Source organism: Cervus canadensis, chromosome 24 (assembly GCF_019320065.1).
Source record: "Cervus canadensis isolate Bull #8, Minnesota chromosome 24, ASM1932006v1, whole genome shotgun sequence".
Taxonomy (NCBI): domain Eukaryota; kingdom Metazoa; phylum Chordata; class Mammalia; order Artiodactyla; family Cervidae; genus Cervus; species Cervus canadensis.
Window position 1 is genome coordinate 45,235,494 of NC_057409.1, and position 17,135 is coordinate 45,252,628.

The 17,135-nt window shown below is 43.2% G+C and overlaps 1 long non-coding RNA gene across 1 annotated transcript in view; it reads left to right on the top strand.

Moving 5' to 3' along the window:
* Positions 1–17,135, top strand: part of LOC122426724 — a 79,303-nt gene that overhangs the window by 21,775 nt on the left and 40,393 nt on the right. Inside the window, exon 3 of the long non-coding RNA XR_006265228.1 lies at positions 13,000–13,123. This is a non-coding gene — a long non-coding RNA (uncharacterized LOC122426724). The remainder of the gene's footprint in view (positions 1–12,999; positions 13,124–17,135) is intronic.

Consider the following 17,135-nt stretch of genomic DNA (forward strand, 5'->3'; position numbering starts at 1 on the left):
TTCGGCTGCTGCTAAGTCGCTTCAGTTGTGTCCAACCCTGTGCGACCCCATAGACGGCAGCCCACCAGGTTCCCCCATCCCTGGGATTCTCCAGGCAAGAACACTGGAGTGGGGTGCCATTGCCTTCTCTGTAATAGGATCTAGTGATATTTATTTCTGGTGTAAAGCTTACCTTTATAAGATAATTAATTCCTTTTATTGAATAATTAGGAAGTAAAAGTCTCAATGAAATTTTTCTATTCTCTTCAGTTTTTTAGAAAGTTCAGGGCTGAATTTATTAAATATTCTAATTCAACTAGAATATATATAATTTTCCAAAGTGCTTTTGAATTTTTAAAATTTTACATTGAATTGCCCTGCCATCAATATGATTCAGTATCTTAGGACTCGTGTCTTGATAAGAAGACTGTGGGCTGAATTTCAGTCTTGTCGGTGACTCTCCTTTGGCACCTTCTTAGGGTGCAGCCCGAGTCATGACCACATTCCCTTCTGAATCTCTGGGACTGTCTTCCACCTCTCGGGTCCTCAGTCTCAGGATAGTTCTTGGCCTCAGTCTGCAAAGAGTACTCACTCTCACACTTCCTGCCACCAGGCCAGAGACGTGGATTTAGGCTTCTCTTCCCGGAGGCCTGCTCTCCCAACGCCTGTCATAGAGCTGAGCTGCCGCCTTCACCAGTCAGGGCAGGTCTCCTAGGTCACCACCCCTGCCCGGCTCACCTCTGGCTGCCTCTTGTTCCCTTTGTTGTCTGCTCAGTCGCTCAGTCGTGTCTGACTCTTTGCAGCCCCATGGACTGTAGCCCGCCAGGCTCCTCTGTCTATGGAATTTTCCAGGCAAGAATACTAGAGTGGGTTGCCATTTCTTACTCAAGCGCATCTTCCCCATCCAGGGATCGAACCGAGGTCTCTTGAATTGGCAGACAGATCCCTTACCACTAGGGCCACCTGGGAAACCTCTGTTCCCTTTGTTAATTCACACAAACTCATGCACACATTTATGGGTTGTGATTCCTTCCATATTGTGACTTTGTTGATTACAGGGGCCAGAACAACAGGGGCTGAGGCAAAATTCTCCCCTTGTTGCTTGAGCAGCAGGGTAATGTACTAGGGTATTAGCTTGGATTTTGTTTCTGCTTCAAAAATATTCAGCAAGAATGAGGACCGTTTGTGTTTTAGTCTCTCTGTTTTCCTGTCCCTCTCTTTCCTAGAAGGGGTCAAGGCCTTTTGTACTTCTTGCCTCCCGGGTATTTGAAGAGCTGAAAGCAGACAGTGCTTGAAACAACCTTTCTTTCTGGCCTTCCTGAAAGTCTTGAGAATACTAAGCAAGAATGTCCCCTGATGGGGAAGAGACTGGAGAGGAGGAGGTCAGAAAATGTCAGAGAGAGGATGAACATAAAGCCAGAAAGGGTCCACGGTCTCTTTTTTATTTTCCGGGAGGAGGTGGCAAGTTCCTTAAGGGGCATGTCCTCTGTGCTTAAGGAGACTGGACCCCAGGGACTGGAGCTCCAGTTTCTGTAGAATATTTCATCCAAACCTGCCTGGTATGGAGTAGCAAAATCTTTGACTTGATTTTTTTTTTTTACATTGTACTTTTAAAATTATCATAGAGCAAAATTAACTTTTATCTTTTGGTGTATAGTTTTTTTTGTTTCAGGGTTTTTTTTTTTTTTTTTTTAGTTGCAGAGTGTAAACAAACTCTTAGTTGTGGCATGTGGGATCTAGCTCCTTGACCAGGGATCAAACCCAGCCCCCCTGCATTAGGAGCTCAGAGTCTTAGCCACTGGACCAGATAAGGTTTCTGAGCCAGATTTAATATGATTTTTTAAAAAAGTAAAGTGACAGTTCTTGCAAACCCAGTTGTAATGGAAATTCTCACCCACTTTATGTGTCTGATAGGTATCTGAAATCCACATATCCATAATTTTGTGCATCTTGCCTTGTGGTATATCCTGTGCCCAATTGCATTAGTATCTCTTGATTATAAAAACTCAGCAAAGTGCTTCAAAAGGATAATTTGAAGCACATAACCGCTAACACAGCTACACACCTGAGTTCTGACTGGACACAAAAATACTTTGGACTTAGAACAATGGAGAAAAACTGTAAACTAAGCAAATAAAGACACTGGAGTCTAGACCTAGGTGTTAATTAGTCAGTGTTGAGTGAATTAAAGGCTACTTATCAATTGCTGACTGATACAGACAAAAAGTCTCAAAGGTGCTAGAACTGAAAGAATCCAAGTAGTTTCTGTTAGTAAGCCAGATGCCTTTCTTTGCTCGGCCCCCTGACTATAAATGTTCTCTAAAGCTTTAGTTTCAAGGATTAACTCTCACCATCCTCCCTTGGGGCTCTGAGAGGCTTCAGTGTGGGAACACATGTGTCACAATCCCTATTTCCCAATTCAGAAGACTCTTTATCTTATAATAAAGAATTTGTCTGGCCTTTGTCCCAGATTCCTAGTGTGGAGCTTTTAAAACCCTTGGAATTTGCAGCATGTTAGACTGTCTTTGTTTTTCCCGAACCCCTTGGATTACATTTGAGTTTATACCAATGAGGTTACTCATGGTGAGTCCCTAGGTAGCTTCAGGATGGAAGCTGGTCACCTGGAAGACTCATCACATGTTTAGAGGTTGGAACTTTAAACCGGTCCAACCTGGAGGTGGTGAGAGAGGGAAGCTTGTGACTAGGTTAAATCACACGGCCAGTGGTTCAATCAGTCATGGCTATGTAGTGATGTTGAAAACAGTTCTTTTGCCCCTTCCTGTTTGCAATATCTGTTCCCTTCTAACCTTAAAAAAACCTAATTATAGGAATGTGATCACTAAGCAATTGAAACTAACTCCTGATTTGTGCTCTCCTGAATGCACACCACACCATATCTAACCTGTTGATATTTTCCTCAATAAAAAGAAGTAAGAATGAAGAACTAAGCAGTTGAAAATGTGACTAGCTCTCAACCCCCAACAGTCCCCTTAGCGATCCTGCAAGCAGATCACGCAGGCAAGATAACATCTGAAGAGTGTCAGTTAGTCGGCACTCAATGGAGAATAATGCATCATCCAGCCACCTGCCTTGAAGATTCTCTGAGTTTCTCCCCCCATCCATTTTCCCCTTTAAAAACTGTCATGGCTGAGCAGAATCTCAGTTGGTCTCTGGACATGAATCCACTATCTCCCCAGATTGCCAACTTCTCTGATGAAAGCACTTTTCCTTTTTACTGACACTTGCCTCTCGAATTATTGGCTAATGAGCGGCAAACAGGCGAACCTGGGTTTGGTAACAACAGACCAATAAAAACTGTGGACTGGAAGCTTCCTGGAGCTTCTGGCTGGTGAAGACATCAATATGCCAGGAGGGTTACATGTCTTGATTCCATGGAAAGGTGGTACAGACTTCTGCCTTCGGGAGCCTCCCTACCTTGTCCTAGATGTTTTCCTGTGGCTGCTCAGATTTGTGCTCTTTATAATAACACTGTGATCATAACACTTTTCCGAATTTTATCAATCATTTTAGTGAATTATTGAACCCAAAGAGGGTCCTGGGAACCCAGGTGTCCCCACCCCCCCGCCAGATTTGCCGCTGATTGGTCAGAAGTTCTGGGGCCCTGGGGACCCCATTTGTGGCTGGCACCTGAAGTGGGGCAGTCTTGGCGCCTGCGCTAACTCCAGGTGGTTCGTGCAGAAATGAATTGCAATACACCAGTGGGGCTTGAAACAGAGCGCCCTCCATCAGTCCTGTGGGCAGGTCCCTGGCTATCGTCCCCGAATCACAGCCCCTGTCCTTCCTCTCCTGCCACAACAGACCCTGCCAGGCTGTTCTCACAGGGCCTTGCAACACCCTTAAGGTCTGAGCCAGACACTGCTTTCTCTGATGCTCTGGTAAAAGAAGTGCCCCAGCCACTCCATGGGCCCCTCAGGGAAATGCAAATGAGACCTGACCACCCCCGCTTTTCTCCCTTCCCGTGGCCTTTTATTTCAGACGCAGGGGGAGGGCTTCCTCCATCAGGCTCGTGATCTGCTCTTTTGCTGTTAATGCCTCCACAGAATTCGCTGCTGCTTTCCCCTTATTCTTCTGGCCTTTAGAAAAAAAGAAAGAGTGCTGAATGCCAGTGTCTCCAAGTGGATGCTTGCGTGGCTCTTCAGAAAGAACATGCATAGAGCCAGTGAGTCTCGGCTCCGAGTGCTGCCCGGGCGCGTCTGTATTCACCAGAGAAAAGCCAGTGGCTTTGTGAGGGGAGTTCGCTAACCCCGTGTTCCCTCCTCCGCTCCTCAATGGGCGCTTCCCCTCGCCCTTTGGCAGTGTTTCCAAGGCAAAGTGACACAAACACCACATTCTTCAAGAGGAGGAGGCGGGATGATCAATGAAAACTCCCTAATAAGTTGCATGCACTCTGAGAAGTGCTGTCAGGCTTAAAGGTCACATATTTCCGAGGTACGAAAAACACAGATTCCAGTGGAAGCCTCATGCATAAGCAAAGCTTCTCATTGCATTCAAAAGTAATGTAAACGGCTGGAAAACTTATCTCTGTGATAAAGGCTGCACCTCTTTATGTATGTTAAACCTAAGGAAAGTGCTTGAGATCCTTCCTGGCATTTGCCTTGCGGAGCTCTTGTGGCCTAATGGGCCATGACACGCTTTGAGCTCCGAGAAGAGTGTGACGCAAGTGTAAATGTATTTTTATTGCCATTAGGGATGGTGATGGGGGGGGGGGTGTTGAGGGAGGGGGGATTAAATGCTAAAGATAAAAATCTAGAAGGGAAATGTAAAACCAGGTCCATGAAGTTCCATGCTTCGATTAAATTAAAAGACCATATAATGCTACATTCTAATCCTGTGTGCATAAATTAACATAAAAACAAAATGACATAAAACTGCCAGCATCAGCAGGAAATTGAGGAGCTATTAGTCATCAGCCCCTGCAAGCCTCTCTCATTATTATTCAGTGCCTAGGAACTTGACGACTCAACCCACAGTGCTCAGCAGTCTTTGTTGGTAAAAGTGCTTCCTCAAAGCGGATCCTCTCCCAGGCCCTCCTTCTACCCATTGACCCAGGTTCCCCGCTTCCAACTCAGCCTGCACTGGGCCGGGGTCTTCCTGGCCGGTTCCCTGCAGCAGCTGCAGATCCTCTCCAGGCCTTAGAGGTTCTCCAGGATTCTGAGAGCTCTAGTAATTAGCTGATCCTTGACTGATAAAGAGGCCAGTCCTGATCTGTACAAGGCCAAGCGCCTGGCTCCCAATGCCAGGTGTGACAGAGGTTTAACCCTGCAGTTCCTGATGCAACTCTTCACAGGCACAGTCTCTGCTTTGCCTACCAACTCCTAGAAGGGTTTTTCTTTTTTTTCCCCAGAAAACCAGGGCAGCCGCAGTCCCTGGACCCTGTGATGAGTTTGGTAGGCGTGTTTGAGGTTTACTGTTGTCACTGTGGTCTCAATAGCGTAGCTAAGCCCTTCACAAATAGCCAGCCTCCTGAAAGGAAATCCCAGCTCTCCCATTAGACACCTACTAATGCTGGAAGAAAACAACCAATGAGCCCTTTGCTGGAAGTACGAGTAGCCATTGCAGACTAAGGTAGCGATTTTCCAACCAGCACGTAGCTCCATAGCAGGAGTTGCGACCTGAATCAATACTACGTCCACTCCAGGCATGGAGATGCACCCCAGCATGTCTGGCGAGCCACTGGGCAGACCTGAGCAACACCTGTTTTCATGAGGACTGAGCTGCCTCCTGAAGAGATTTCTGCTTAAGGAGTTATCTGAATCCGACTCATAGCGCCTTGCAAAACAGGGGAGGTGTGATTTGAAGATGGCGAGGAAATACTGCTTTGGAACCCCTTGAATGGATTTAATACCAAATGGAGAAAGACACCCCCAGAGACTCTGCTGTCAATTCCAATGCAGTGTGGGGCTCCAGAGCTCTGGTGTGTTGTCGGACGGCAAAGGAGAAGAGCACGTTGGGGCTGAGCTTCCATCTGCACATGTGTGACAGAGCATGGAGGCTCACAGAATTGTTTAAGGAGCATCTTAGGAGACCAAGGAGCCATGTGAGCAGGTGTTCTTATTGTTGTTCAGCAGCTAAGTCGTGCCTGACTCTTTTGCGACCCCATGGACTGGAGCCCGCCAGGCTCCTCTGTCCATGGGATTTCCCAGGCAAGCACACTGGAGTGGGGTGCCATTTCCTTCTCCAGGGGATCTTCCTTTCCCAGGGATCAAACCTGTGTCTCCTGCATTGGCGGGCGCGTTCTTTACCACTGAGCCACCAAGGAAGCCCATGTGAACACTTGTGTGACTCAGGAGATCTGGCTTGTTTGGTGGCCATAGTTTGGTGGCGCATGAGGAGTCTGGAGCTGACAAGGGTGTAATTAACACGCTTGGTTTTACCTGTGAATTCTTTCAACACATCATTATTGAGCACCTGCTATGCCTGGCACTGTAGTAACTTCTGAAATTACATGTCTCCAAATCAAGTGGTAATAAAGAGATATTAATAACTCACTCTAATGATGATTATGATAATAATGAGCAAGAAGACCATGCTGACAACTATTCATTGTGCATTAGTTATGTGCCATGCACTGTGCTAGGTGTTTAATATATATTATCACAATTTTTCAATGGCCCTAAAGAGAGTACTTACTAAATCCATTTTAAAGATGAGGAAAATTGAGGCAGATCATGGGGCTAGTAGATGTCAGAAGTGAAAGCGAAAGTCGCTCAGTCCTGTCTAACTCTTTGGGACCCCATGGACTATACAGTCCATGGGATTCTCCAGGCCAGAATCCTAGAGTGGGTAGCCTTTCCCTTCTCCAGGGGATCTTCCCAACCCAGGGATTGAACCGGGGTCTCCTACATTGCAGGCAGATTCTTTACCAGCTGAGCCACAAGGGAAGTCCGAAGATGTCAGAGGTGGAATTCAAACGTGTATCTTTAGGATTCCATAATCTAAAGTCTTTCTGTCACACGTTGTTGTTGTTTAGTTGCGAAGTCGTGTCAGATTCTTTTGTAATCATGGATTGTGGTCCACCAGGCTCCTATGTCCATGGGATTTTCCAGGCAAGAATACTGGAAGGGATTGCCATTTCTTCCTCCAGGAGATCTTCCTGATCCACAGATGGAATCCACATATCCCGCACTGGTAGGTGAATTCTTTATCACTGAGCCATCAGGGAAGCCTTTCTGTCACATGATAGGAAGTTTAATAGAAAACCATCTAAAGTGCCATGGAAGAAGGAAAGGAGAAATGAATGACTTGATGCTAACAATTGAATAGCATGCTTCAGATCAGATAGGCATTTTCAGTATTCAGTTATCCAATACATGGGGACAAGGAATGAAAGATTTTGCATATGAGTGTGTACCTTATTATAGTCCCTCATAACTTTTCTAGAAAGAAAGGAAGCAGAAACTTAAGGTATCAGAATATTGAGCTTTACTTAGCTGCCCAAAGGAGAGATTCTTCCAGAGTAGTGGTGGTCAAGAAATGCCCGAGACTCCATCTTGTTATTCTGGGGCAGAACAGGGGGCCCTTGACAACTGAGCTGTCACCAGAAGAGTGAACACTGTATTTCAATACACATTCACAGAATTTAATCTTGCCAATAAGAGGTAAACAAGTTTATCACTTATAGGAATGCCCTACTTAAAAAAAAAAAAAAAAAAAAGAAGGCAGTTATTTAGTTGCATAATAGGACCCTCCAAGTTGTGAAGTTCCTTGCATAAGTTTGTGTTTTTAAGATTGCCAAGATTAATATGAAAAACTTTTTCGAAAGGGTGCTAGAGTAAAGAGAAACTGAAAGTTAAAATGTTAGAAGTTAATTAAAGTTCAATCTGGATAGACAATAGAACATCTTTGCCCAGATACTCTAAGCCAATAGGAGAATGACTCAGTTTATACACAACCTTTCAGGAACACATTTATTTTATCATGTGCGGCACATCTGTGCAAGCAACGCACTGACTCAATCCTGTCAGGAGAAAAATAAAATGTTCCTCTACTAATATGCAGTACTTTATTATTTCCCCATAGATAAGATAAACTCAGTCAGTGACCTGAAAGTAAGAGGTATAAAATAGTCCACTTAAAATCCGAGATTGTGAAGAAAATGTGCCATCATACTAAATCAACTACTCAGTAACATCCAATCCTAAAGAAAGACAAGGCGTTCTCTGACACTTGTTTATTGTTACAATGATGTACTGGGGATGAACTAGGCTTCCAAATTATTTGCTCTCCAAGAAACAAAACTCTATCCCTCGAATGCTTATTATCAGAACGCTCTAGACAAATACATGAAATGCATGCAATTTCATGTAATTTTGTGTAGGCAAATCAGCGGAATTTGATGCTGTCATTTTTCCCAGGCAAAGCTGATATCATTACCATATGACTACAGCCAGCAAACGGTTCTACAGTTATCTCATATCCTCACAGAATCTTTTCCCCCAAATGTCAATGTCGTTCAAATGCCTTCCATATGAACAACATTCAAAGGAACAGTTCTGTAATACTGCCACCCACCCACTCCCACTCCAAAAAAAAAAAAATCATGCTTACAAGAGAAGTACGAGGGGTTTTTTGGCAAGAACTTAAAGCTATCTGATTTAAGTGTTTAATTCTAGGATGTTGAGCAGAGCAGAGCACTTGAGCTGTGAGAGGCAGCCATGAGTTTTTATTGTAGACCCGACTCTACCATTAATTCACATTTGATTATACATCATACCTAAAAGTCCCATTTCTCAGCACAACTGCAGTCTCCAACAAAAGCTCAGTGAGGGGTCCATTCTTTCCCCCTCAGTACACATCCTCAGCTCCTATCCATGTTAATGTCACATATGATAGTAGCAATATTCAAAATTCAAAAGATAGCCATTGTCACTTTCAGAGCTTTTCCAATACAAAATATTAATTTTATACAAAATATGGTTTGGGGGCAAAATAGAAAAAAAGATTCACATTAATAATTTTCTTCCTAAACAGATAAACAAAAATGTATTCCATTATAATTTCAGTAACTTCTAAGTCCAGTTCCTCTTATAGGTACATTTGTTTTTTATATCTTTATAAAGTGATAGAATCAACTTATTTAAACACCTCTTGTCTTAGTCACTTTGGGCTGCTATAAAGAAAGACCATAGACTGAGCGGTTTATCCACAACAGAAATTTGTTTCTCACAGTTCTGAGGGCTGAAAGTCCACCATCAGGGTGCCAGCCTGTTTGGGTCTTTGCAAGAGCCCTCTTCTGTATTGCAGCCGGAATCCTGTTGCGTCCTCACCTGGCAGGAAGAGGGTGACAGGGAGCTCTCCTATGTCTTCTTATCAGGGCATGAATTATATTCATCAGATCCACCCCCATGAACTAATTACCTCCCGTGGACCCCATCTCCAACACCATCAAACTGGGGATTACATTTCACCATATAAATTTGGGGGTGGGGGCACAAGCGCACTTCTCTAGAGACAAGCCCCATGGACCCCAATGTGTTATAGGGCAGCTGGGTTCCATACAATCAATCTGCTAGACTGTAAAGTCAGTGGAGGCAGGGCCCACGTCTGTCTCATCTAACACGAGTTATTTAGTAGACCCTCTGAGATTTGTCTGCCTCAGATTCACCCTCTGGACAGGGCATGTGTGCATGCATGTGTATGCATGTGCGCTCATGCACTATTGTAGGGAGGGTGTGAGGTGGGTGTGGAGAAACCAGGGTGTTCTAGCCCTATTTTTCCCTGTCCGGCCAGGGCAATATCTTCTGCAATGATTGAGTCTCCTCCACGGCTCCAGCCCTGTCAACCATGACCCCACTCTGCTTCCAGCTTCCCCAGCACCCTCTGCCCCTGAATTCCTGGGATGCCACCTCCTCCAGCTGCCCCTGAGGTCGAGGAGTGTTAGTGATTGCCCTTGTTATAATTCTCTGGGGCGCCTCACCAATCCCTGTTGGGGTGAGCTCAGGAATTCAAAGTATACTCCAAGAGAACCACTTGAGTTTTCTAAATTTTATAGACAGAAGTCCGGGAAACATGCATGGGAATGGATATTAAGAATGTGAGATAATGGAGGAAGGGACATAAAGTCGGACTGGGCTGGACTTACTGATATTTGCTCACTAAGCCCAAGAAGGCAATGGCACCCCACTCCAGTACTCTTGCCTGGAGAATCCCAAGGATGGAGGAGCCTGGTGGGCTGCAGTCCATGGGGTCGCTAAGAGTCAGACACGACTGAGCGACTTCACTTTCACTTTTCACTTGCATGCACTGGAGAAGGAAACGGCAACCCACTCCAGTGTTCTTGCCTGGAGAATCCCAGGGACGGCAGAGCCTGGGGGGCTGCCGACTATGGGGTCACACAGAGTCGGACGCGACTGAAGTGACTTAGCAGCAGCGGCTCACCAAGCAGGGATTCTGCATTTAATGTGCAGCTTGAAGAGTTAGAATGGACCATAATAGTTTGGTGAAGGTTTGAGTCACCGCACCAGGTAAAGAAGCTTGTCAAGCTGAGGTGCTTGCTGAAGACAGAAAGAATACAGAATGGATAGTGGGGGAAAAGTAGTTATAAATATCAGCTGTAACCACATAACCAACAGAAAAATGAGGACTGTAATTTCATATGATTGTCATGAATATTTCCTCTGTATTTTGTTATGACTGTGTGTGTGTGTATTTGTCTTTCTTTTTCCCTTTAATATAACATAAGATGCACTGACTATAGCATAGTATTTAAATACTGTTAATTTTACATCATCGTATTGGTTTATCAAGGAGAAGAGTAAATATCACTCAAGATTTTTACCTCCTCTTTGGGGAAGGGACCAATGCCCTTTTAGTTATACACAAGACAGTTTTGTGTTAAGTAGAACCTTAACATTGTCCTTATTTGGAGCTTGACTATGATTTAAGAAGATGTTTATCTTTGCCTGCTTCCCTCATAGCTCAGTTGGTAAAGAGTTCACCTACAATGCAGGAGACCCCGGTTCAATTCCTGGGTCCGGAAGATCCCCTAGAGAAGGGATAGGCTACCCACTCCAGTACTCTTGAGCTTCCATTGTGGCTCAGTTGGTAAAGAATCCACCTGCGATGCCAGGAGACCTGGATTTGAGAAGATCCCCTGGGTTGAGAAGATCTCCTGGAGAAGGGAAAGGCTACCCACTCCAATATTCTAGCCTGGAGAATTCCATGCACTGTTTAGTCATGGGGTCGCAAAGAGTCAGACTAGACTGAGTGACTTTCACTTTCACCTATCTTTGCCGGCTCGACAAGGAATACACTTGTAGTGGTTGACTTTATGTGTTAACTGCACTGAGCCACGCAATGCCCAGATATCTGGCTAAACATTATTTCTGGGTATGTGTGTGTTTCGAGAGGGCTTAGCATTTGAGTTGGTCATCTAGGAGAGCAGACTGTTCTCTCCAATGTAGGTGTGCCTCACCTAATCCTTTGAGGACCTGAATGGAACAAAAGAAAAAAAGGGAAATGGAGAATTTTCTCCCTCTCCCCCTCTCTTGAGTTGGGACATGAGTCTCCTGCCCTTGGACTGGGACTTACACTATTAACTGTTCTCAGGCTTTCAGACTTGAAAATTAACCATCCATTCTCCTAAAGATTGGACTTTGCACTTGGACTGGAACTATACCATCCAAGCTTTCCTAGGTCTCCAACTTGCAGACAAATATAATGGGACTTCTCAGCCTCCGTGTATAAATGTACTATTTGTTTTTCTCCACCTGATTTGTATACTTTCTGGTTCAGAAATTCTGGAAAAATCTGAGTTTCAAAACGTCATCCAGGTGACTGATGCAAGCCAAGTTTGAGAACCACTGCCCTATAGGACTCAGGACCCTTATCCCAGGGCTGGAGAACTCTGAGCCCCAGCTCCATCAGTGCATTTGCAGGAGGCTTAAGTGTTCCCTAAATGAGACCATCCAACTTCTTATCTACATCAATTAATAAGGCAAGTAAAACACTATACCATATTGATGGAGCTCATTAAGTAAGAGTTCTCCTTTACTAACGCCAATTAATTCTTCCCAATTATCAGCTGAACTTCAATTGAATAGCTTTTCATTTTGACTTGAAATTATCCTTTTCAGACAAGCTAATTTAACAATGCTGACAATATTCAGAACCTTCACCTAGATTAATGTGTATTCTCACAACTTAAATCCATGATTTAAAGTAGAAATGATGAGGTTGCTTTCCATGCATTTAATATGTATTTATAGAGCCCCTTACGCTACTGTAGACTTTGTGTCTGTAGCAGTGAACAAATAGATGTGATCCCTGTCCTCATGGCATTTATCAAACTCCTGGACTTGTTAGGCTTCATCAGGTTACAAGGAACAGAAATAGGTTTCTTGAGATAAAAATCAGCTTTTTAATTACACTAGGGGTTTATTGTAAAGATGCCGGAAAAGTTTAGGAAATTCAGAAAAAATAAATGGACATGGGGACAGTCTCAATGAGAAATTAAACAACGGTACCTCATCTTTCAGAATCTACTATGCTAGATGCAGAAGTTGTATAAAGGTAACTGAAATAGCAGTTTTCCGGGTTAAAAAACTGAGGTTGTCTTCCCCCGGTACCCATTATTGATGGTGGATTTTACTGAGATGCTGGCCTCCAGCCCAACCATCTTTAGACAGGAAGTCAGTGTCAAATGACACTCATCATGACTCCTCTGGGAGACAGAGCTGCCTTGGAGCTGAGGGCAGAACAAGTTAAAATCTTTTTTAACTGCAAGTGCTAGCCTAGTCCAACATTATCTAAAACCAGGACTTCTCTTGGAACTTTTCATTTGGATTTATCGTCTTGCTTGATATGGAGAATACACCTGTGTATAGTTTGAGATTTAGGTATCAACTCAGAGTGAACAAGAGTGAAGGATGGATAGGATAGAATTTGAGGAGAGAAAATGTTGACATTTTGGAGATTGGCTGGCATGAATAGCTCCGTTAGACAGATTTTTTTTTTTTTTCACATTGTACATCTGGCATATTTTTCTTTCTGTATTTGCAGCACTGACCCAATGTAACACGGTCTTGCAGATCAGCTAAAGGACCGATCAGCGCAGAGAAACATATTACAGATATATCCACTCAAATGAAAGGATGTGGAAATAAACTTGATGTACAGAAAGAAGGTAATTCTGAATACCCTCATTTCAGTGTTTGCTCTAGGGGAGGCTGGGAATCTTCTAGAGACCGAGTAAGCTAGAAGGGCTTTTGGTGAAGAATTTTCTGAGTCACGAGAGGGGTATGCACAAGGCTCACACTGGCTTATTTGGAAGCATCATTGGACAGCTGCTTTTTATTCCATAGCTCCACACAATGCTCTCTTTGCCATGAATTTCATGGAACTTTAGATGAAATCCTACAGCAATTCATAGTCTGTGCACCGCAGGTTACCATGACATGCTTCCTCCCGTACTCAGGCACCACACCCCCGCCCTGAGGGTCTTCTACTCTTGTTACACCAAAGCTCTGTTATTAGGAAAAGGAGTAGCAGCTGTGGAAGTCAGACCTTAATTAAAATGAAGTCATATAAAGCTAGCTAACATGTACTGTCGCCCTCATTCTCGTTTGTTGTGTAAAGCTGTTTTATCTTGAGATCAGTCCTTTATCATAATCATTTCCTGTTTCTGAGATGGAATTTCCACCCTGAGCTGTTTATAATGATGTTTTCCCTCCTCGACCTACCAGTCAACATCACAGTATGATAACCTTTTCAGAAATAAGCATTCAATAGAGGGAAATATTTTACATATTTCCAAAAGTATCTTAAGGGCCCACTAATATCACTGAGTCTATTCTATACAATGCTTAAAACAGGAAGCTGAGTATAGAGTTACTACAATTGCTACAATTTTTGTCCCAGTGGTCAGAGCTTTCTGGTAAACAGAATGTGTGTCATTGTCCCAGTAATCAAGAAAAAAGAATCTAAGTGCCTCAAGATCCAATTTCAGCAAATTCCAATTCTCACTCTCCAAAGTGAAAGAAAACATCGCTATTGATTTCTGACATACGCAACTGGATCAAAAGAGCTTGCCGTTTTTGTTTAAGGTCCTTCTCTGTCTCTTCCTTTTATTATTATGCTCTCCTTCGCTTTACTTGCCTTTGATTGGCTGCTTATTGAATGAACTCACCCAGACATCTTTTGTTCTGGGTGAATTTTTCCCCTGTAGAATTTTCGGGCTGTAAGGAACTGTAATCAGATCATCCGATGATATGTGGGTGAAGTCTGAATTGGCTGTGACACCGTCCAGATGTTCTCATGAGTTCTTGGCACCCAGTGTGACTTTGTGGCCAGAGCCATGGTTTGGACTCATTGCTTCAATTATTGATGGGCTGGAAACTGTCTTCAGTGATACTGCAGCTGGCAACCTCTTCACCAAATGCAGGAAAAACTGTGGGAACTAAATTGTGGTATGTTGCCATTTCATGGTGGATACAGCATTGGGAGAATTCATATTTGTTACAATTTCACAAAGCCTGAGTGATATCTCCTAGGTATTCATTCTTTCATTTAAAAAACATACATAATTCACATACTAAAAAATTCCCTTTTAAAATATACAAGTCAGTGGTCTTAAGTTTATGTGCAAAGTAATATAACCTAAAGTGAAAGTGAACGTCATTCAGTCATGTCAACTCTTTGCAACCCCGTGGACTGTAGCTTGCCAGGCTCCTCTGTCCATGGAATTCTCCAAGCAAGGATACTGGAGTGGGTTGCCGTTCCCTTCTCCAGCGGATCTTCCCAACCTAGGAATCGAACTGGCGTCTCCTGCATTGCAGGTGGATTCTTTACCAGCTGAGCTACCAGAGAAGCCCATATAAGCTAAACCACTATCTAATTTCAGATATTTTCATCACTCCAATAAGAAACACACACCCATTGGCAGTCATTCCCTTCTCCTTACTTCAAAACTCTTTACCACCGTTTATCTACTTTCTGTTTCTATTGATTTGCCTATTCTGAACATATCTTATACATGGAATCATACTGTGTTCCTTTTATTTGTGGATTCTTCCACTTACCATAATTTTTTCAAGGCTCATCCACATTGTAGCATGTATCAGCACTTCATTCATTTTTATGGCTGAATAATATTTGACTCTGTTTATATACCACATTTTCTTTATCCATTCATCAATTGATGGACATGTGAATTGTTAAAGCTTTTTAACTATTGTGAGCATGAATATTCATGTCCAAGTTTTAGGTGGATTTATGTTTATAATTTATACTCAGTTTCCTTGAGTATATGTCTAGGAGTGGAATTGTTTGGTCATATGATAACTCTGTATTTGATGTTTTAGGGAATTACTAAGCTATTTCCTAAAATGACTGCACCAGGTACTTCCCTGGAGGTCCAGTGGTTTTGATTCCATGCTTCCAATGCAGGGGGCATACTCTGATTCCTGGTTGGGGAACTAAGATCCCACATACTGTGTGATGCAGGTAAAAAAAAAAAAGTCAAAATGGCCACACCATTTTACATTTCTACCAGCAATTTATAACACTTTCAATTTCTCCACATCCTTGTCAACACTTGCTATTGTCTGTCTTTTTGATGGTTCAGTTCAGTTCAGCTCAATCGTTCAGTCATGTCTGACTCTTTACAACCTCATGGACTGTAGCACGCCAGGCCTCCCTGTCCATCACCAACTCCTGGAGTTTACTCAAACTCATGTCTTTTGAGTTGGTGATGCCATCCAACATTTCATCCTCTGTCGTCCCCTTCTCCTCCTGCCTTCAATCTTTCCCAGCATCAGGGTCTTTTCAAATGAGTCAGCTCTCCGCATCAGGTGGCCAAAGTATTGGAGTTTCAGCTTCAGCATCAGTCCTTCCAATGAACACCCAGGACTGATCTCCTTGAGGATGGACTGGTTGGATCTCCTTGCAGTCCAAGGGACTCTCAAGAGTCTTCAACACCACAGTTCAAAAGCATCTATTCTTTGGCACTCAGCTTTCTTTATAGTCCAACTCTCACATCCATACATGACTACTGGAAAAACCATAGCTTTGACTAGACTGACCTTTGTTGGCAAAGTGATATCTCTGCTTTTTAATATGCTGTCTAGATTGGTCATAACTTTTCTTCTAAGGAATAAGTGTCTTTTAATTTCATGGCTTCAGTCACCATCTGCGGTGATTTTGGAGCCCCCCAAAATAAAGTCTCTCACTATTTCCATTGTTTCCCCATCTATTTGCCATGAAGTGATGGGACCAGATGCCATAATCTTAGTTTTCTGAATGTTGAGCTTTAAGCCAACTTTTTCACTCTCCTCTTTCACTTTCATCAAGAGGCTCCTTAGTTCTTCTCTGCTTTCTGCCATAAGGGTGATGTCATCTGCATATCTGATGTTATTGATTGTTCTTCCAGCAATCTTGATTCCAGCTTGTGCTTCTTCCAGCCCAGCGTTTCTCATGATGTACTCTGCATATAAGTTAAATAAGCAGGGTGACAACATACAGCCTTGACGTACTCCTTTCCCTATTTTGATGGTAGTCATTCTAAGTGGGAAGTAAGTAGCATTTCATTTGTCTTTGATTTATGTTTCCTTAATAATTAATAACTGTTTAGCATCTTCTCATGTGGTTACTGGCCATTTCTTTTTTGGAGAAATGTCCATTTATATCCTTTGTCTTTTTCCATTGGGACAGTTTTCTTTTTCTTTTTAAGTTGTGCATGATACGTGCTAAGTCACTTCAGTCGTGTCCGACTCCTAGTGGATTCTTTACCCCTAGTGCCAACTGGGAAGCCCCTTTTAAGTCACAGAATTCTTTAAGTATCCTAGATCTGTAGATGAGTTCAAGATACCTTGTGTGTGTGTATACTCAGTCGTGACTAACTCTTTTCTACCCTACAGACTGTAGCTCACCAGGCTCCTCTGTCTATAGAATTTTCCAGGCAAGAATACTGGAGTGGGTTGCTGGGCCCTCTTCCACGGGGTCTGACTGACCCAGGGATGGAACCAGTGCTTCTTTCATCCCCTGCATTGGCAGGCAGATTATTTACCATTGTGCCACCTGGGAAGCCCGTCAAGGTACGTTAGCAGATATGCAATGTTCAACTATTTTTTCCCATTTTGTGAATTATTTTTTCACTTTCCTAATTATCCTTTAAAACACAAAAATTCAAAAGTTTGATA